This window comes from Scyliorhinus canicula, chromosome 3, assembly GCF_902713615.1.
Source record: "Scyliorhinus canicula chromosome 3, sScyCan1.1, whole genome shotgun sequence".
Classification (NCBI taxonomy): domain Eukaryota; kingdom Metazoa; phylum Chordata; class Chondrichthyes; order Carcharhiniformes; family Scyliorhinidae; genus Scyliorhinus; species Scyliorhinus canicula.
The window spans coordinates 202,619,523-202,641,658 of NC_052148.1; the positions used below are offsets into that span (position 1 = coordinate 202,619,523).

The 22,136-nt window shown below is 47.4% G+C and overlaps 1 protein-coding gene across 11 annotated transcripts in view; it reads left to right on the plus strand.

Moving 5' to 3' along the window:
- The window catches only part of trim2a (tripartite motif containing 2a), a 212,817-nt gene that overhangs the window by 67,329 nt on the left and 123,352 nt on the right, over positions 1-22,136 (plus strand). The window contains exon 1 of one of the 11 annotated variants that reach the window (XM_038792017.1): positions 863-881. The exons of 8 other annotated variants lie outside the window; for them this stretch is intronic. The gene's annotated coding sequence lies outside the window, so the exon portion shown is untranslated. Of the gene's footprint in view, positions 1-862; positions 882-10,532; positions 10,790-22,136 lie in introns of those variants that run through there. 2 more of the 11 variants (XM_038792012.1, XM_038792024.1) reach the window with 2 other exon arrangements.

Genomic DNA, 22,136 nt, shown 5'->3' on the forward strand with positions numbered 1-22,136 from the left:
AAAATGGATTGTATAGACTCTGAAATGGAACAAACTGTACAATGTCGATGGTCCAAAAGACCTCTCCCACCCTATAATGTTTTATTATCTATGCAGTTTTATGAAGAATTGTGAATGCTCAAGTATTATTTCAAAATATCTAACATGTATGGAAAGCATTGTGGAGCACAGTAAATTCATTTTTAAAATTTCACTGCAATAATCAGATAATTGAATGGGGTAATAATCTCAAGATTCACACAGTAAAAAGATATAATTTATTTCGACCAGAGATGTACAGAATCCTCCTGCAAGAGGATTTGTCTGCTTTTTTTCACAGCAGACAATTCATTAGTGAGAATACTGAGCGGGCACTTTGTGTTTGTTGAGCTGGACTGAATCTGTGACTAAGCAGCTGGCAGGCTTCCCACTGAACAATGGCATCTCTTCTGTTCAGCAGTTCACAATGGTTTATTGGCTTATCCAGCATATCCCAGTTGTTTTCACCGAGTTTGCTTTGAAAGTCCAAAGGAACAAAGCACCCAGTAACAGTCGAATTGTTCAGCGACACCATCTGCTACGGATAGAATTGAAGCTTTGGGAAGTGAAACACAGCCCTGTTCTATTTGATTGAACTACGGAGGGATTTTAACTCATTCTGCCTGGGGGAAACTAGACATTACTTGGCGCTAGCTTTCTACCACCATCTTACTTCCACTGACTTCAAAGGGGCTGAGGCACTTACCTCACTCACGCAGGAGCCTTGTGAATACATTCAAATCGGATTTCAATAATGTAAGATAGAAGTCCAGAACCATTTGTGTGGCCTATTGAGCAGAAGCTTTCGCGATGGACACTCCAACCAGCTGGATCTGTCAACCAAAGAGCTGAGGCCCTCAAAGGTAAGTGGATAAAATATTTTGGCCAGGGGAGCAGGAATGGTGGAAAGATCTTGCAGCATGAAAGCTTTGTGTAGTGGCACCCTTTGCCTCAATAAGAGGAGCCATCTTTGATCCAGTTGTTGTCTGCAGGTCATTGTGCAGGAGGTGGCCCGACTCTGTGGCCTGTCTTGTGAAATGGGTGTAGCCCAGGTCTCTTTTATCAGCTTGGATGCAGACTCTGAGACAGTGGCAGATGTGGTCCAAATACCTTGGGGGGGGGGGGGGGGAATTAATTCCATCTGCATTTGTTGGCTCGTCACAAACTCCCAATCTCAATACTACAGCATGTTCAGAACCTCTAAGGAATACCTCCTTTTGTAAAGTCAAAGCCATCAGAAACTAAGGATAATGATCAAACTTATTGTTGGGGTGAAAGCTCTTGTCCCCCAGGGTGTAGTTAAAACTTTGCCAAAACCTTGCTCGAGGTGTATAATTTGGAAGCCTCAACTTTAACATTATGTTTTAATATTTAATTGCTGGTAGCGTGGCCTCATTAATCTTGCACAAATCATGCTTCATCATATAAGGTGTTCTATAATTGTTCACATGACCTCAGCTGGGGTGGCAGTAACATCTATTGTAATCCTGACAGTGGCCATATGCTTGCCTCATTGTCTCGGATTTGGTAATGACAAAACTGTTAACATTTGTTATCACTTTTTCACTGAACTTCACAGCAACTTCGGGACCTGAATTCCCTGTTTGTTCACGGCGGTGGGATTCTCCGGTCCTGTTGCAGTGAATGGAGTTCTGGCTGAATGCCAAATTCTCCATTCTCGCTGGCAGTGATGGCGGGAGAACTCAGATTGGAGAATCCTGGCCTGAGAGTCCTCACATGCACAGCATAATGCAGAAATCAAGAAGATACTGCTGATGATTCTATGCTTCTCCAGAGGGTGTGTTAACGGGGTTCCTCCTAGTGTGCAATCCCTAAATCAGTGAATTGATGAAAACTTCCATTAATGCTGTGAGTCTCAATGTACACACTTGTAAAAGTTACAACTTGTTCACTGAGATATAACTGAGTTATTAGTGATGTACTAACTTCATAACTACTTATGTACATCCTCACTGGCTCTGAAAGCTAATTTTATATTTGTACAATAACAAATGCGTTCATAATGATTTAAAATTCTGCATTTTAAAAATATTTTTGAACAGTTTCTTTTGATATTTTAGTTCCTATCCTAATCCAATCATGATTCATATATTTCAGTGTCACTACAGGAGTACCTCTACAGCTAGTGTCCTAGGCCCAGAATTATTCAGCTGCTCTCTCATTGAGCTTCCCCTATCGTTGGGTCAGAAGTGGGATGTTCACTGAGTGGTAATCACCACTGTTGTACATATTAGAATATATATGGTAAGACCCTGTACTACAGGTACGGTGGTAGTCCCTGCCTGCTGGCTCCGCCCAGTAGGCGGAGTATAAATATGTGTGTCCTCCGTACAGCAGCCATTTCGCCAGCTGCTGTGGGAGGCCACACATCTTAGAGTAATAAAGCCTCAGTTGTATTCAACACTCGTGCATCAATTTATTACTCTAAGATTTTCAGAAGATGGACCTCCACATCAAGCCGAATCGCCTGCAGCGGGATCCGCAATCACGCGACGCCAAAAAGACTTTCAACACTGGCTAGCTTGTTTTGAGGCGTACATCAGGTCTGCACCAGACCCAATTCCGGAGGCTCAGAAGATCCAGATACTGTACTCGCGCCTGAGCTCCAACGTCTTTTCTCTGATCCAGGATGAGCCGAACTACGACGAAGCCATGGCGCTACTAAAAGAGAATTACGCCCAGCGGACGAACACACTCTTCACCAGACACGTACTCTCCACTCGCTGTCAGCTCCCTGGTGAGTCCGTAGAAGATTTCTGGCGCGCTTTGATTCCACTAGTCAGAGACTGTAACTGTCAGACCGTCATGGCCACGGAACATTCCGTGTTCATGCGGGATGCTTTTGTTACGGGGATAGGGTCAGACCTCATACACCAGTGACTTTTGGAGGGGGCCACGCTCGACCCTCGCAGAAACAAAGAAACTAGCGCTATCGATGACAGTCGCCTTGAGCAATATTCAGGCCTACACCCCCAGCCGTGCGGCTCATCCCTCCTACACATCATGGACCCCACAGACAGCTGCCCCATCGGGCCCTTACCCAGCCAATATGCCTGTGCCACGTGCCAGCCAGCCAACCCTGGGGGGCCCCGATGTTACTTCTGCGGGCAACAGAAACACCCCCGCCAATGCTGCCTGGCCCACACCACCCTTTGTAAGGCCTGCAGAAGAAAGGGCACTTTGCTACGGTGTGCCAGTCGCCGCTATCATCCCAACCCTCCCCTCGCTTACGGACAATGGGCCATCTTCACCTCCTCGGACCACGCATGGCCAGTGGGCGCCGCCATCTTCTCCCCCTCAGACCATGCGTGGCCAGTGGGCACTGCCATCTTCCCCTCCATGGAACATGTGCGGCCCATGGGCGCCGCCATCTTTTTCAACCCCCGCCACGTGCGGCCCGTGGGTGCCACCATCTTGTCCACCCCATGACCTCTGGGCGCCGCCATCTTGTCTTCCCCACGGCACAGGGGCACCACCATTGTTCCAGGACCCGTGCCCCCCGGGCACCCCATTGTCCGACACCAGCGACGACCAGCCACGACACGCCTCGGTCACAATCGACCAGTCTCGCCCGCACAACCTAGCCACCGCCTTGACCAGCATGAAGATCGATGGGCATGTGACCCCTTGCCTGCTGGACTCCGGGAGCACCAAAAGCTTCATCCACCCAGATACAGTAAGGCACTGCTCCCTCGCGGTACACCCCACCAATCAAAGAATTTCCCTGGCCTCTGGATCCCACTCCATGGTGATCCCAGGGTACTGTATAGTCACGCTCACGGTCCAGGGCATAGAATTCAGCAGCTTCCGCCTCTATGTCCTCCCCAATCTTTGCGCTGCCCTGCTACTCAGCCTGGACTTCCAGTGTAACCTCCAGAGCCGAACCTTGAAATTTACTGGGTCCCTCCCACCCCTTACTGTGTGCGGACTCGCGACCTTAAAGGTCGACCCACCTTCCCTATTTGCAAACCTAACCCCGGATTGCAAACCAGTCGCCACCAGGAGTAGACGGTACAGCACCCAGGACAGGACCTTCATCAGGTCCGAGGTCCAGCGTCTGCTTCGGGAAGGCATCATCGAGGCCAGCAACAGCCCCTGGAGAGCCCAAGTGGTAGTTGTTAAAACTGGGGAGAAACACGGAATGGTTGTTGACTACAGCCAGACCATCAATTGATATACGCAGCTCGACGCGTACCCCCTCCCACGCATATCTGATATGGTGATTAAGATTGCACAGTACCGGTTCTTCTCAACTGTAGACCTCAAATCCGCCTACCACCAGCTCCCCATCCGTAAGGCGGACCACCCATACACTGCCTTCGAGGCAGATGACCGCATCTACCACTTTCTCAGGGTTCCCTTCAGCGTCACCAACGGGGTCTCGGTTTTCCAACGGGAGATGGACCGAATGGTCGACTGGTACAGGCTGCGGGCCACCTTCCTGTACCTAGACAATGTCACCATCTGCGGCCACGAACAGCAGGACCACGATGCCAACCTTGCAAAATTTCTCCACACCGCCACTCTCCTAAACCTCTCCTATAACAAGAAGTGCGTATTCAGCACAAACCGCTCAGCCATCCTCGGCTATGTGGTCCAGAACGGACTTCTGGGGCCCAATCCCGACCGCAAGTGCCCCTTCATGGAGTTTCCACTCCCCCACTGCCCCAAGGTCCTCAAACGCTGCTTGGGGTTCTTTTCATACTATGCCCAGTGGGTCCCAAACAAGGCCCGCCCACTCATCCAGTCCACCCTTTTCCCCCTGATGGCCGAGGCTCAACAGGCCTTCAACCGTATTAGAGTCGATATCGCCAAGGCCACGATGCACGCAGTAGACGAAACACTACCCTTTCAAGTGGAGAGCGACGCATCAGACGTCGCCCTAGCTGCCACGGTCAATCAGGCAGGCAGGCCAGTGGCATTCTTTTCCCACACCCTTTATGCCCCCGAAATTCAGCACTCCTCTGTCGAAAAAGAGGCCCAAGCCATCGTTGAAGCTGTGCGGCATTGGAGGCATTACCTGACCGGCAGGAGATTCACTCTCCTCACTGACCAACGGTCGGTAGCTTTCATGTTTAACAACACACAGCGGGGCAAGATCACAAATTATAATATCTTGAGGTGGAGGATCGAGCTCTCCACCTACAACTACGAGATTTTGTATCAGCCCGGCAAGCTCAACGAGCCCCCCCGATGCCCTATCCCGAGGTACATGAGCCAGCGCACAAGTAGACCGACTCCAGACCCTTCACAACAGCCTTTGTCACCCGGGAGTCACACAGTTGTACCATTTCATAAAGGCCCGCAATCTGCCCTACTCCATCGAGGAAGTACGGACAATCACCAGAGACTGCCAGGTCTGTGCGGAGTGCAAGCCGCACTTCTACCGGCCGGACCGTGCGCACCTGGTGAAGGCCTCCCGCCCCTTTGAACGCCTCAGCGTGGATTTCAAAGGGCCCTTCCCCTCCACTGACCGTAACACGTATTTCCTCAGTGTGGTCGATAAGTACTCCAGATTCCCCTTCGCCATCCCATGCCCCAACATGACGTCTGTAACTATCATCAAAGCCCTCAACACAATCTTCGCTCTGTTCGGCTTCCCCGCCTACATCCACAGTGACAAGAGATCCTCATTCATGAGCGATGAGCTGCGTCAGTTCCTGCTCAGCAGGGGTATCGCCTCCAGCAGGACGACCAGCTATAACCCCCGGGAAAACGGGCAGGTAGAGAGGGAGAATTGGACGGTCTGGAGAGCCATCCAACTGGCCCTACAGTCCAGATATCTCCCAGCCTCCCGCTGGCAGGAGGTCCTCCTGACGCACTGCACTCCATTCGGTCACTACTATGCACCGCCACTAACAACACGCCCCATGAACGTCTCTTTGCCTTCCCTAGGAAGTCCACATCTGGGGTGTCGCTCCCAACTTGGCTCGCAGCTCCAGGACCCATATTCCTCCGTAGGCACGTCTGACTCCACAAGGCGGACCCGTTGGTTGAAAGGGTGCAGTTTCTCCACGCTAACCCCCAGTATGCCTGCGTGGCGTACTCCGACGGCCGCCTGGATACTGTCTCCCTCAGGGACCTGGCACCAGCAGGTTACACACACACACACACCTCTAGCCCGGCTCTGCCCCCCTCCCCCGGCGCACCCAGCAGCAACCCCCCCAGGACCATCCATCCTCCCCCTGCCCACGCCGAGGATGAAGAGGATTTTGGCACACTCCCGGAGTCACCGAGGACCAGACCAACACCAGAAATGCCGCCACCACTGTGTTGCTCCCAGCGGCACACGAAAGGCCCCGGACCGACTAAATCTATAACTGGTTAGGGACTATCAAACCACTGGACTTCAAAAGAATTTTTTTTTCTTGTTTCTGTACATTAAACTCAAACTTGCTCTGTATATAGTTCTCCACCACCCCCGCCGAACTCAATTTTAACAGGGGGTGAGTGTGGTAATCACCACTGTTGTCCATATTAGAATGTGTATGGTAAGACCCTGTACTACAGGTCCAGTGGTAGCCCCTGCCTGCTAGCTCCGCCCAGTAGGCGGTGTATAAATATGTGTGTCCGCCGTACAGCAGCCATTTTGCCAGCTGCTGTGGGAGGCTACACATCTTAGAGTAATAAAGCCTCAGTTGTATTCAACTCTCGTCTCTGTGCAATTGATCGTGCATCACACTGATGATTGCACAATGTTCCGTGTCATTCGCAACTTCCCAAGTGTTTTACAGTCCATGCCCACTTCCAGCAAGGCCTGGATAATAACATGGATGTAGTGGATTGCACGAGTTCAAGAAATTGGTTCACCATCACCTTTCCAAGGACAATAAGGAAAGGGCAACAAATGCTGGCCTAGCCAGCGATGCCCATATCCCAAGAATAAACAAATAAAAAATCCATGAATAACACAAATGGTTCCCAAGCTCTGCCCAGTAACCTCTGTTCAGCTCACTACCAGGATGTATTCAGGAGATGCCCCGGGAGACTCCTATTAATCCTTTATTTTGTCTCATATTGAATTATTTCCAACATTTAAAAAAAGTGTCACAATAACGACAACTAGCTTTTATATGGCACCTTTAACAAAGTTAAATATCTCAAGATGCTTCTCTGGAGCATTCTGACACTGAGGCACCAAAGGAGATATGAGAATAGGTAGGTCAAATCAGGTAATATTAAGGAGTGTCTTAAAGGAGATTCGAATGGTCGTGATGTGGAGAGATATAGGGAGGGAATTCCAGAACTTAGAGCAGCTGCAGATACGTCCACGAATGGTTAAGCAACCCATGCTCACTGACCTCTCTTGGCCCCTAGTCTAGAACACATAGATTTACATTTCAAATACTTCTTTCCAAATCCTTTAATGGTCTCACTCCTCCCTTTCTCTGAACCTCCTGCAGCCCTACAGCCTACCGAGACATCTGCACTCCTCTAATCCAATTTCGGATGGGTGTACAGGACTTGGTGTGAGTTAGGATGTGGGGAGCAGAATTTGGGATTAGCTCAGTTTGCAGAACGTGCAAGGTGGAAGGCCATCCAGGAAAGCATTGGCTAAGAGTTTCATCCGCAGGTTAGCTGAGGTAGCAGTGGAGATGAGATGAGACATATTTTGCAGCTAGAAATAGGTAGTCTTGGTGATGGTAAGGATATGGAATTAGAGGCTCAGTTCAGGGTCAAGTTGAACAGCAAGGTTGTGAACAATCTGGTTCCACCTGAGGCAGTGACCAGGTAAAGGAAGGGGTCAGTAGCTAGGGAATGGAATTTGTGGCAAGAGCTGGAGACATGGCTTCAGTATTCCCAGGCTTGAGAGGAAATTTATACTCATCCAATATTGAATGTTGGACACGCAGCGTGACAAGTCAGAGGCAGTAATATGTATCGAACAAGGAAAATGGTGTGTTTTAAATAATGAATAAGCTCGACACAGATTCCTATAGCTTCTATTATGCTTGTACATTGGCTTCCCATCTTTCCCATCATTCTTTCACCTTTTCTCCCTGAAAGTGAATTTCAATGGGTGATTGTCCCCTTCTGACACTACATTTTAAATGTGTTGGCAGGCTGTTTGACCATGAGAGAAGCACCACAGCCGAGCCTTTCTTACCTCTCGACTTGATTATTCAAGTCCCACTCCAGGATCCGAACACAAAAATCAAGGCTGCCACTCAAATGCATTACTATACCAAGGGAGTGCTGCACTGTTGAAAACATCATCCTTCAATGGAGGCATTAAACTGAGATTCTGCTTGCCCCCTCAGGTGAATGTAAAAGATCCCATGGTAATATTTTGAAGAAGATAAGGGGTATCTTGGTCAATATTTATTCCGCGTTCAATATAACAAAAACAACGGGAGGATTCTCTGTTCTCCGACGCCGATTTTGTAGTCACCGATTGGGCGGAGAATCCCTTTTGACGCCAAAATCGGGGGCACCGCCTGTTTGACGCAGGTTTTGTATGCTCTGCCCCCTCCAAAATGGCGTCATTGTGTCGCGTGCCACACATCATTGGGATGGCATTAGCGCGTCATCTGAAGGCCCTCCCCCGATGCTCCGCTCCCGATGGGCTGAATTCTTGCTCACACGATTGACGTGTGGTCTCAGTGGTCGGGAGCCCGGCATGGCGGCTGCGGACTGTGTCCAGTGCTGCTGGCCGGGGGGGGGGGGGGGGGGGGGGGGGGAGGGGGGGGAGCTTCCACGAGGGCTGGTGGAAGGGGTGGCCAAGAGGTGGCCGGGGGGGGGGCATTTTCTGGCAGGTTGGGTCTGCGCACACCGCGCCATATTTTATGGCGCGACCACTGCAGGTCGCCGCCGTGTGCATGCGTGGCCACGCTGGCCGTTCTCCAGCCATTTATATTGCTGGAGCCGGGAGCTTTACAATGCGTGGCTGCTAGCCCCTCACCGGTCGCAGGGTTGGTGAGAGGGCGCCATCGATTTTTTCATGTAAAACGCCACAGATCCTCGGCACTTAGGCTCAAAATTGGAGAATCCAGCCCAATGTACCTGGTTGTTATCACTTTGCTTACTGTCTGTGGGAGGATTGCTGTGCACATATTTGCAACAATAAAACAATGACTACACTTCAAAAGTACTTCATTAGCTAAAGGGTGTTTTGGGATCTGTTGTAATCCTGAAAAGTGCTGAATAAATGTCTTTGTTTTCTTTCATTCCAGTGCACTCCTGGCCAATCTCCCACATTCTGTCCTCCATAAACTCAAGGTCATCCAAAGCTCTGTTGCCTGTGTCCTTGTTCACCCCGTCCTTGCTCCAGGGCATACAGCTCACAATTTTTAAAATTCTCTTCTTTGGTTTCAAATCCCTTCATAGCCTCCCTCGTCATCGCTGTCATCTTCTCCAGCCTCACAGTCCTCTGAGATATCTGCACTCACCAAATTCTGGCCTCTTGTGCATCATTGACTGCCTTTAGCCCGGATCCGAGAATTCCCTCCCTAAACTGTTCCACCTCTCTAAACCTCTTTCCTCCTCAAACCCCTTTGACCAACCTTTTGGTCATCTACCCTAATATCGCTTTGTGTGGCTCGCCTAGGTGTCACATTCTGCTTTATAATTCTCGTGTTCAGTGGGTAATGATTATGTGAAAGGCTTGTTATAAATATGAGTTGTTTTGTTGTTGAGTCTCATCCCACCCCCTCTGCTGCTGCTTCTCACCAGAGGTCACTGGTTAATGGTCAAGAGCGGGAACCCGGGGTAATTCATCTCTGACCCAGATTAACGGAGACCTTTTTGTATCAATATAGCTCTGCTAGTCATTCATTGCCTCAATCATAATAATGAGTGTACTAGCTCTTAATATATGGCCAGAGCCGCCCTACAGTAAATCCTGAATAGAGGAGAATAGTATTGGCCATCTCTCCATCTTCATGCAATAACAGCAGTTTTATTAAAAACATGTGTTCCCGTAGAGTTGAGTCCTTGGAATCGGTATCACCCTTTCATTATTCCTGCTTACACAAAGATTGTCAAGGTCCAGCTTTAATAACACACTGCGAGATCATAAATTCTGCGCGGTGTTAACCTTTGGTCATTATGAATGATATATCAATCTCGATCCCCCACCCGGGCGTAGTTCTGGGCGCAGTCTTGGGCGCAGAGGATTATCGCTAAAACTGCTCGGAAATGGCTGACAGAAACAGGGGGATTGGCGCAGGATTAAGCCGCTGCCCGTCCACCACCTCCTCCTCCCGGGCTGTGCATTGCTCCATATCGTGTGGTGCAGGAAACCCGGGGGAACTCCCCGTTGAGAAGGCAGCTCACAATCACCTCCCCCTCCTTCCTGGAAGCTGGCTGTGGGGAATCAGATTTCTTTATTGCTGACGCGCAGGGATTTTATGTATTGATTTATTTTGGGAAGTTTTGCTGTGCAATGTTGTTGCTCCAGCGGCGGCCCGGCCGCTGAGCTGCTGCTGTGTGAAGTGTGCTGCCGCCCGCGGGCTCTGCCTTCGCCGCTCAGGCTCCACCTCCTCTGTCCACAGCACCAGCTGGGAGGCAGCCACAGGGCAGAGCTCGAGCGGCCCCAGTCATTGGCTGAGTGCAGCCCGAGCCGGCTGGCGAGTGGCGGCCTCCCCGGCTCTGCCTGTCTGTGCAGCCTCTCACTCTGAGCTCAGCGCTCTGCACCGCCTGATGGAAAGTCTCTGAGTACCCGAGCACAAGGAGGGGTTCCCACCCACTGAAGACTATCACTGAAGACTGTGTAGTACATGGGGATAAAAAAAACAATCATGCTGGACCTGTGAGTAAAGGAGCATTTTGCTGATGGAGCTTTAATTTCGCATTCGGTTTGGGCGCTGGATGGATAGCTGACTATGTACTGCTGAGCACATTTCTAATCTGACCCTTCAACAAAAGCCGGGTTGCCTGCTGTATCTTTTTTGGATAAAAAAAAGTTTCAGCGACGCCTGGTATGAATTAAAAAAACAGTAATTTAACCTTAAGAACAGGTCAGGTACAGTGCTCAATGTAGTAAGAACAAACCATTGCCCCATTATCTTGGCAATATAACTTGTCACTATTTGCTGACGACTTGTTTTCATGTTTAATAATGTTTATCTTTTAATTTTTTTTACTGTTGACATCACGGAACTGTAATATAAATTTGCTATTTTAGCGAATCTAAATTTATCACTTTGATAACTCGATGTTTTCGCTAAAATATGCTAACATTAGAGCCAATTCTAATTGCCAGCTATTCAAACTTTTCTGTCAAGAGCTGTAGATGCTGAGAGGCTGTTTTCCTGAGAGAGTCTAGAACTCGGGGTCATAATCTAGGATAGTTTAGGACTGAAAGGAAGAGAAATTGGATCACTGAGGTTGTGAACCTTTTGCATTTTTTCTACAACAGAGGGCTACAGATGATACGTGTATTAAACAGTAATCTTACTGAATAGCAGGAGGGGCATGAAGGGCTGGTGCACAGCTGTCTCACAGTGCCAGGGACCTTGGGTGACTGTCCGTGTAGAGTTTGCACATTCTCCCCTGCGTGGATTTCCTCTGGAAGTTCCGGTTCCTTCCCACAGCCCAAAGATGTGCAGGTTAGGTGGATTGGCCATGTTAAATTGCCCCTTAGTGTCCAGAGATGTATAGGTTAGATTACAGAGATGGGGTGGGGTAGTGGACCTGAGTAGAGTGCTCTTTCAGAGGTTTGGAGCAGACCTGATGGGCCGAATGGCCTCCTTCAGTACTGTAGGGATTCTATGATTCTATGAATGGCATGCTCCTGATTCTTACATTGTAGCCACAACTATGATAAATGGTACATGGTATCTGTTCATTGGTGCATACTGGAGACCACTCCATTGTTCATCTTCACTGAACCCATCTGGAAATGTTTTCACAAAGTTTCTTAAGCCCCCAATGGTCTGTTTCTTTGGATGCAAGTAAGAAAACTACACAATGATCTGATATGATGATGCAATCTGTACACACTCACCTCCCAGCTTTTCATTTTGTGACTGAGACGCTATTGTTACTGAAATGATTTTAGGCTGCCTCTAGAGAAGTATAAATGGTCGAGTCCCAAATTATGTATTTATCTGCTGTGGTTGGGTGGGAGTGAATTAGTTTAATGCTAAACTTGAAGCTAGCTTGTTTGTACGTATGTAAAATGTTTAAAAATGCAGTTGCAACAGTTACATTTTCAACAATCCATACAGTTTTGCAATGAGTCAATGGGGTCAATACTCAAACCACCTTATTTAAGAGCATGAACATTTTATACCCAATGTATGAATACAGTGAAGTCCTGCAGCATTCCCATTGTCTGAGCAGTGGTTGGGAGCTTGCGATGTTGGAACAGTATTTTCTATGTATTCCATGAGACAAGTGTCGAGCATGATTTGTGCAGAGGTTTGAATAATTGAAGGTTCTGAATGGTAAGGTATTGACCAAAATGCAAATGGATATGGAGACCTTCAAAAAGGAAATGGTTTGGTTACAGACAGGACAGATTCCCATGGGGGAATGGAAGGACTAATGGTCCCCAGGTGACTAAAGACGCTGAGCTTAAGATGAGACAGAAAAAGGAGGCTAATGGCAATTGTAATGTTCATAATACAGCGGAGAACCAAGCTGAATATAGAATATATAGAAGAGATCTATAAAAGGGAACAGAGAAGCTATGATAATAGATTAACAGCTAGCATGAAGAGGAATCCAAGAGTCTTTTACAAACACAGATAATAACAGAGTGGTGCTGAATAGGGGCCTAAAAAGAGGTCATCTCGTGGAGTAGAGGGTATAGCATAGGTACTGAATGAGTTTTGATTTTAAAAATGTTAAAGGTATATAGGGAATAGGTGGGGAGATGGATTTGAGACCAGGAAGAGATCAGCTATGATCTGATTGAATGGTGGAGAAGGATCCAAGGGCTGATTGCCTACTTCTGCTTCCTATGTTCCATTGTATGTCCTAACCACTCCAATCTATCTACATAACTGAAGTTCCTCATCCCCGAACAGGCTCTGGAATGTAGCAACTAGGGGCTTTTCAGAGAAAAGGATGCTGCTAATGTATTTTTCAAATTACATTTAGAGTACCCAATTCTTTTTTTCCAATTAAGGGGCAATTTAGCGTGCCCAATCTACCTACCCTGCACATCTTTGAGTTGTGGGGGTGAGACCAACGAAGACACGGGGAGAAAGTGCAAACTCCACGCGGACAGTGACCCGGGGCCGGGATCAAAGCTGGGCCCTCGGTGCCGGGAGGCCACAGTGCTACCCACTGCGCCTGGATGCTGCCAAAGTAGCAGTAAAGAAGGAGGCAATAGTGAAATTGGATAGGATAAGACTAGATAAAGAAGAGGTTCATAAAGGAGCGGCAGTCCACAAAGCAGAAAAGTCACCCGGTCTACATGGAATGCATCTGAGGAAAGCAAGGGTGGAAATTATGGCCACAATCCTCCTTGAATATAGGGGTAATGCCAGAGGACCGGAAAGCTGCAAATGTTACATCACTGTCTCAGAAAAGGAGAGACCAGTAAATCTGGTGATTACAGGTCAGACAGTCTAAGATCAGTGGCGGGGAAACATTTGGAGATGATATTCTAAGCCAAAATTAATTGGCATTTGGAAAAGTATGAGCTAAAAATGAGAAAGTCTGCATGGATTTATTAGAGGCAAATCGTGTTTGGCTAACTTGACTGAGTTCTTTAAAAAAGTAAGAGTCTCAAAATGAACAATTCACTTGCCATTCTCCCATCTTCTCTACGTAACCCTGCACATTCTTTTTCAGATACCAACCTAATTCCCTTTTGAATGCTTCAGTTGCCCCCAGCACCCTCTCAGCCAGTGCATTCCAGACCTTTACCGCTCATTTCTGTGAGAAACAAATGTGCTCATATCCCTTTTGCTTCTTTTACCAATTACTTTAAATCTGTGCTTCTCATTCTCGTGTGGAACAGTTTCTCCCTATCTACTCTCTCAAGATGTCTCATAATTTTGAATAACTATCAAATCTCCTCCCAGTCTCCTCTACTCCAATGGTGGTACGGTGACCCGTTGGTCGGCACTGCTGCCTTACAGCTCCAGGTTTCATTCCGACCTTGGATGACTGTGTGGAGTTTGCATTTTCTCCCCATGTCTGCGTGGGTTTCCTCCGGGTGCTCCGGTTTCCTCCCACAGTCCAAAGTTTGTGCAGGTTGGGTGGATTGGCCATAATAAAATTGCCCCCCCCAAAAAAAAAGTTAGGTGGGGTTACAGGGATTGGAGTGGGGGATTGGGCCTAGGTAGGGTGCTGTATCGGAGCAAGGGCCAGTGCAGACTCAATGGCCCCCTTCTGCACTGTAGGAATCCTATGATTCTGTGAAACCAGTCCTAACCTCTCCAATCCATCTACATAACTGAAGTTCCTCTCTTTGCAACCATTCTTGTAAATCTTTGCGGCTCGCAACCTGATGCTTTCATATCCTTCCTAAAAGATGGCACTCAGTACTCTGGCTGAGGCTGAAGTAGTGTCTTATACATTACAAAGGAAACATGGAAGAGGATAGTAACAGATTTTAGGAGGATATAGGCAGGTTGCTGAAATGGACAGACACAGAGCATCTGAAATCTAAATGTAGCAAAGTGTGAAGGATGAGGAGAAGCAATATGAAATAAATGATATAATTTTAAGGAAGATGCAGGAACATAGAAACCTGGGGGTTTATGTATACTGTGGCAGGAAAAAAGACTAATATAATATCCTTAGCTTTAATCATAGAAGAATAGACGACAAAGTCAAGGAAATTAGTCCATGTGGACATTCTCCCCATGTCTGCATGGGTTTCGCCCCCACAACTGTAAAAGATGTGCGGGGTAGGTGGATTGGCTATGCTAAATTGCCGCTTAATTGCAAAAAAGAATTGGATACTCTAAATTTATTTAAGAAAGCAAGGAAATTATATAACATTTTTTATCAAGCATTGTTTAACACTTCAGGTGGAGTATTGTGTACAGCACAATACTGGACACCACACTTTGGGAAGAATTTCATGGCCGTGGAGAGGATTTATGAGACTGGGGAATAGATTTACTGGAATGGTACCGGGGATTTCAGTTATGTGGAGATCGGGAGAAGCTGGGTTTGTTTTCGTTAGAGCAAAGAAGGTTAAGACCAGATCCTGATGTCATGTGAGAGTATCTTTGAGAAATGGGTGCTTAAGAAATGTACCTTTAAGAAATGGGTGTTTATCAGTGATATCAGAGTGTGGGTGGAGCTGGGCTGTCTGTCGGCTTTTTACTTTTGTTTTAGGCTGTTTGCTGCAGGGTGTGGTTTGGTTTCATTTTAGTTTTGGAGAAGCTGCAGACTTGCATTTATATGGCCCTTTTTTACAATATCGACTCATTTGTACAGTTTTTGCAGAACACTGTACCTTGCTTTGAAAATTCTCATGATTAATCCAATTATTTCTCTCTGGCACTGTAGTTTAATGGACATTCTTCAGTGACCTGTGTATCTTTTTTAACCACAGCAATTTCAAATAGATTTCATTATACCCAATTCAGTAGATCAATGCAAGATTGCTATGGGTAGGACAAGCGGTGTTGTGTTCTGTCCATTCCTCCTGTATCCCCAGGCTCTCTTGGGAATGCTGCCCTGCTCATCACTCTTTGGCTTAGCAGATTCCTTAGAGCTAGCATGGCTTCATTTTTTGAGGCTTGGAAAGGCCCTAAAGATATAAAGGAGCAAAGACGATCAATCTCAAAGGATCCTCTCTGGTTAATCCATTAGCATCTTGGACATCGGACCCCACCCTGGTTAGGGGCTGGTTTAGCACAGTGGGCTAAACAGCTGGCTTGTAAAGCAGAACAAGGCCAGCAGCGCGGGATCCCGTACCAGCCTCCCCGAACAGGTGCTGGAATGTAGCGACTGGGGGATTTCCACAGTAACTTCATTAGAAGCCTACTTGTGACAGTAAGCGATTTTCATTTCATTTTCATTTCACCCCCTGCAACTGGCGTTAGAGGGCTGTGCCTGAATTTTTCATTGGCAACACAAAGTAGACATTCCATGTTGTGCCTATAGACTCAGGGACCACCCACTCCAAACTTAGTGACCCATCGCCAAGATTACAGCTAGGGAAACAGTCTGGATAGTTGGTGTAATGAAGGCCCACCCCATCGCACATAGAACAGTACAGCACAGAACAGGCCCTTTGGCCCTCAATGTTGTGCCAAACAATGATCACCCTACTCAAACCCACGTATCCACCCTATACCCGCAACCCAACAACCCCCCCCCCCCAACCCCACTTTTTTTTTAGAACACTACGGGCAATTTATCATGGCCAATCCACCTAACCCGCACATCTTTGGACTGTGGGAGGAAACCGGAGCACCCGGAGGAAACCCACGCACACACGGGGAGGACGTGCAGACTCCACACATCTGGCAGGTGCAGCAAGAATTGAGGATTTTGAGAGTATTTCCATTATGGAATCCAAAACAAACCGGGACAACCAACAGTATCCTGAGGAATATGTCACTGAATGAATGATCAGGGCAAATAAAGAAAAAGGATATTCCAGATTAGTATAGATCCTTACCAAATTTGAAAATCGGAAAGCAAGAGATTATAATATAGACTGATTACAATGCAATAGAAAACCATTGTTTTAATATTACAGTCATAAGTAAAAGGCGGGATTCACCCACGAACCGGCTGTGTTTTTCGGCGGTGGCCTGCCAGCGGGATTTTCTGGTCTCGCCATTGTCAGTGGAATTTCCCGTTGAGTGCACCCTCGTCACCGGGAAACCCATGTGCCACCGGTGGGACTGGGATATCCCACTGGTGTGAACAGCCAATAAATTCCACCAAATATCTAGTTGAACAAAATGACTGTTCAGACCCACATTTGTCGGTGTAGCAACTCCGATGTCTTGTGACTCTAAGGTATAAATAGAAATGCCGGAAATACTCAGCAGGTCAGGCTGCATCTGGGGAAAGAAAAACATGAGATAATGACCTGGATTTTCACCAAGTCGGGTTGACTCGGGAGCCCTTTAAAAATAGCTATGAAGGCTTCTCAATTTGCACTCAGCAGGACAGATTGCAAGATAAATCAACAAAAAAGGGAACAACGGTTGAGATGTGAGTGCTGATTAATTAGCAAGTGGGTTCTGGGAGAGGCGTTGCCATGGAGAATGCAGCAGAGAACTATTAACTGTCAAGCTTTTGTTCAAATTCAAAACATGCAGGTCAAGTCTGGTCAAGTCATTGCCATGAGGAATGAACCAGGGAATGGCTGCCCCCACCCACTTTTTTTTAGGTGGAAAAGGGTGCAATGTGTGTAATGCTCCTTCTGTCACTAAAGAACAGGGCCCTGTTTATGAATATATTATGGCTTCTAGCATGCATAATTGAGCCACACTAATGCTTGACTGATGATCTTAAATTAGTTTTCAGTGTAATACTTAATGCAATTAAGATTGTTTTAGCAACTGTTGCCCAATCGTGGAATTACATCTAATGTTGGACACTATGTTCTGAGTTTTGCAAGTAGGTTCTGGATGGGACAGTCAGTACTTTGCGTATTGCGAAAAGTCAAAAGGACATGCTGTTTGATATGATTCACTGGTCATTGGAACATACAGTCTACCTACCTGGGATCACACTGGCACTTAAATTCAGCCTAAGAGTCCAGGCAGCTATTAGAACAAGGGAACACCTCCTCCCACAGAGGAAATATTGTTTTATTGACAGCTCAGATTCTGTGATCTCTGTGGTTAATTCTATAATTTATTTTGCCCAAGTTAAGTGATTTCAAAGGTTTGTGGTTTTTAGGAGCTGTGTGACTATCAAGGGGTTGGGTGAGGAGTAGTGGATAGCCTGGATGGGGCAAGGGTACTGTTTGGAGGATAAAGGATATGTGAGGGGTGCGGGATGGAGGGCCTTTTTTAAAAATCAAGGACAATATCCAAAGCACCAGGGGGGGCTTTGTAAACAGCCCCCCTCCATACCTGGCACTTCCTGTGGCTGCCTCTGAACATCTTTCCAGGTCGGCTGGATTGACTCCAACTTGTAACTACCCCCTAACAATGGAGCACACAGCTTTGCGGACTCTTGCTCCAGAGGTGGGTGGGCCAAGCCGGGAATTTTCCTGACTCCCTCTACCCGCTTCCAGGATGAAAACCCGGGCCACCACTTCAGGTTGAACATCTGAACTAGTCACTCTCTTCCTTGGAGGAGGGTAGCAAACAGAGGCCGAGATTTGGCGGTGGAAATTCAGAAGGAGGTCAACTGCCTGCACTAGACTCGGTAATTCAAAGCTTGGACCAGGCAAATGTTACGTATTCTAAGTCATGGCTGATAATCGATGAACCAGCCGAGCTCATCAATGATACTTTTAAGTGAAGACCTCCCTCAGTGTGTTCAGATTCTTACCACTGGGCCTTGGGGAACTTACTTGCAGGATTACTAAATAGGCAGAGTATTCCTGATTGATAAAGCAGGGGAAACCAACCATTGTGCGTTGTAGCTGGTTGAATTTCACAGTACCTCTTTGCACACTTCAGCAATGCAACGGCTTAGACACCCCTGTCAATGCATTGGTTTCTGAACATACTTGAGTGGAGTGTCCGAATGGGGCATGTGCACACACCCCACATTGGGGCGAACATGAATTCTTCATGTCTCGATTTCTTTGGTTTGAAGACTCCTAAACGTGGTGATGAGGATCCCTGCATTTGCCAGATACTGGATCTAACAATGCAATGAGAGTTCTCAAATACCAAATATGAACAGATATTTTCCAGATTCACATCACTGCCTGGTCACATGGTACATGCATTGGAATATCTTGCTGCTTTGTGTACATACTGTGAAAGCGCAATGTATTCAGGGGAAGGTAATTTGGTCAATATTTTATCTGAACAACAGTCTAGCCTGAATGTTTGTTTCAATGAAAGGCTTTCCCAGCTCTCCACACTTGTTGCAAAAATTGTCCACGCAGCATTGCCAATGTTGAAAATCCATTTTCTTAGTTTCTGTTTTAAAAGCATTTTTTTTTCCTGGGACAGCATTAAGGTCTCCATTTTGTTGTAATCTTTTCATGAGTTCTTTGTTGGCACAGAGCTGGCTTGTTGTGACCTTGTAGTGATTGGATAACAAGGAAAGCAAATCACACAGACCTGAATAAAAGGATTATGCTGCCCTGGGAGGGCCTTTGTTCAGGTCGAAACATTGTGCCCTGTTTCAAAGTGGCACAAGTGACTTCTCAGGTAATTTAGTTGAGCTTTGAATGTTTGAAAACTGGTCCATACTCTGAGTGGTGGTGGTGTCAGCAGTTGGGTTAGGGTGGCGAGGAGGAGACTGTTAACACAGCGACGTTTTGTTCAGCAGTTTGCAAAATGCAGTGCGACAAACCAGCCTTTTGTGCCACTGTCGCTCAGCTATGAGAAGCTCTGGCATACTAATTACATAAAATTTTGAATTATTTTAAACAAAACCTAACTGAACATGGAAGTGTGAGCTGGTGTTTGTAGTCCAGGTAGGTCGGTCCACTCCAAGAAAGAAGATGAATAATTTCCTCCTCCTTGTGGTACGTGTGCCACATCTTTAAACCTCTGGTGAAAGTGGCAGCGATATGGACGGTTGCATCTTTTATACTGCATTCCAGGAGTAAAATGGCCCCGTCTCTGCTGCTTTCTATGCCAGTAAAGAGCCGAAAGTAGGACATTTGTCTTTGTGTGTACCCGTGTTTGTAGCACTACCCGCAGCAGTTCACCACTGACTTCAAAGCACCAATCCAGCAGATTGAAACTGACGGACCTGCGCCTTCTGCTGTGGCTGGATGAGTTTCAGGATCATAATAGCAAAAAGGCTAATGTCTGAAAATAGGACAGGCTGCACGCATTATGGAGTGTAGTGTCTGAGGTAGTTCCAGCTAGATAAGCTGTGTAACCCCTGTATAAATAATACCTATCGCTTACACCAATACAAACCCCTATAGAATCCCTACAGTGCAGAAGGAGGCCATTCGGCCCACCGAGTCTGCACTGACCCTTTGAACGACCATATTACGCAGGCCCAATCCACGCAGGAAACCCACGCAGACATGGGAAGAATGTGCAAACTCCTCACAGACTGTCACCCAAGGTCAGAATCAAACCTGAGTCCCTGGCTCTGTGAGGCAGCAGTGCTAATGTATAGATATTGGCGCAAAATCTCGCAATAGTCAAAAAACTGGAATCTCGCTGGTGAGATCTTGGCCAGAAATCAACGGTCGTTGCGATTTAGTATTCCCGCCTCCACGCACCCCCGTCCGGATTCCCAACAGCATGAGGTGGTTACAATGGGAAATCCCATTGACAAGCGGTGGGAAGATAGAATCCCGCAGCCAGCGAATGGCACGTGGCGAAGAAACACGTGGCTGGGGGACCGGAGAATCCCCCTCTTGTTGTGCATTTGTCCCCACCCGCACCATTGATGTAGCGTGGGGGCAGGTTCATGGTGGGCAGTACGGTAACATAGTGGTTAACACAGTTGCTTCACAGCTCCAGGGTCCCGGGTTGATTCCTGGCTGGGTCACTGTCTGTGCAGAGTCTGCACGTTTTCCCCATGTCTGCGTGGGTTTCCTCCGGGTGCTCCGGTTCCTCTCACAGTCCAAAGAAGTGCAGGTTAGGTGGACTGGCCATGCTAAATTGCCCTTAGTGTCCAAAAAAGGTTAAGTGGGGGTTACTGGGTTACGGGGATAGGGTAGATACGTGGGCTTGACTAGGGTGCTCTTTGTGGGGGCTGGTGCAGACTCGATGGGCTGAATGGCCTCCTTCTGCACTGTACATTCTATGATTCTAATCGGTACTTAAAGGGCTTCCCTGCCATATTGCTCCTCCACATTGGGATCTTCCCCCAGTAGGTTTTCAAAAGTGGGCTCCAGGCAAAGGGAACCTGCCGGAAGCGCACTGGTTAGGTACAGCCCCCAGGGGAGAGGGACATACCCTGGTCTTGCCCCAGCACTACCCCAGTGTCCTCTGGGAGTTCCATGGGGTGGGGTTCCCTGTGTATATTGGGGGGAATTCCTCTGTTTTCCCCTGGAGATCCGGGTGTCGTTAAAAAGGGTGCCTTGATCTTAGGAATCCCGATGTTGCCGGCTTATTCCTGTCCAGTCTCGTCAGCGTGACGGTGTGAGCCATACCTCCTCCATTTTGTTTGTTCCGAGTGCTGCACAATATGGCGAGAAAAACTGTCTGGGCGTCCGGTGAGCTGTACGTTACTTTCCTCATCTGAGCCAGCACTTAGATGAAAAAAGGGAAATTCTGCCCAATACGGCAGCGAATAACTAAAGGAAAGAGGGAAGGAAAGCGATTTTAATGGGAAAAAGAACAGTCAAAGATCAGCCTGCTTAAAAGGTTTTTTGACAGAAGAAAGCAGATGACATGGTGGGTGCTAAAGAAGGAGGCCCAGAGGACAGGATCATATTTACTGGGAAAGGTTTGTTGGTGCTGAAACAGAGAAATCAGGGAATAAAGATTAGTTGGCTTTAGACAGTGCTCCAAGTGATAAATGGAAGAAGACATGGAGATGGGTTGGGGCAAGGCGGTGAGAGATTTGAAGGCAAGGAAGAAAATCTCTTAAACCCAATTCTCTGGTACATAATAAGGTTGAAAATCTTCAACTTCTCCATCATAACTCAGGGGGTGTGAGTGCAGCAGAAGAGCCAGATTGATAGGTATCTGCTCAGTATGACCTGTAGTGGGCTTTGTAAAGGAGCTGAACTTTCATCTGCCCCTTAAGGCCAGTGATGTAGAAGGGTTGCGTCTCAGCCAACTTGCAATCCCCAGGACCTTGACCTCACAGAGTCTTTGATGAGGCATTTTCAGCCTCCTCCAAGCTAGTTGAGAGGATTCCCTTGTCCCTCATGGACCTCTGAGGATATGAGCCTAAATAAAATATATTTTTGTTTAATTAGGTCCTTTTACAAAAAGGACAGCAAAAGGCTCAATCTAATGTTACTGAAGGAGGAAGGGGTGGATTGCTGGCATTATCCCCCTGGCCTGTGCATCAAGGTTTTATTTTGTAGCATCCCGTGTGTCTGAGAAGTCCATAGTGGCACAGATTTCTGCTCTCATTTTTAAATGAAGCGACCTCCCGCTGACCCCACA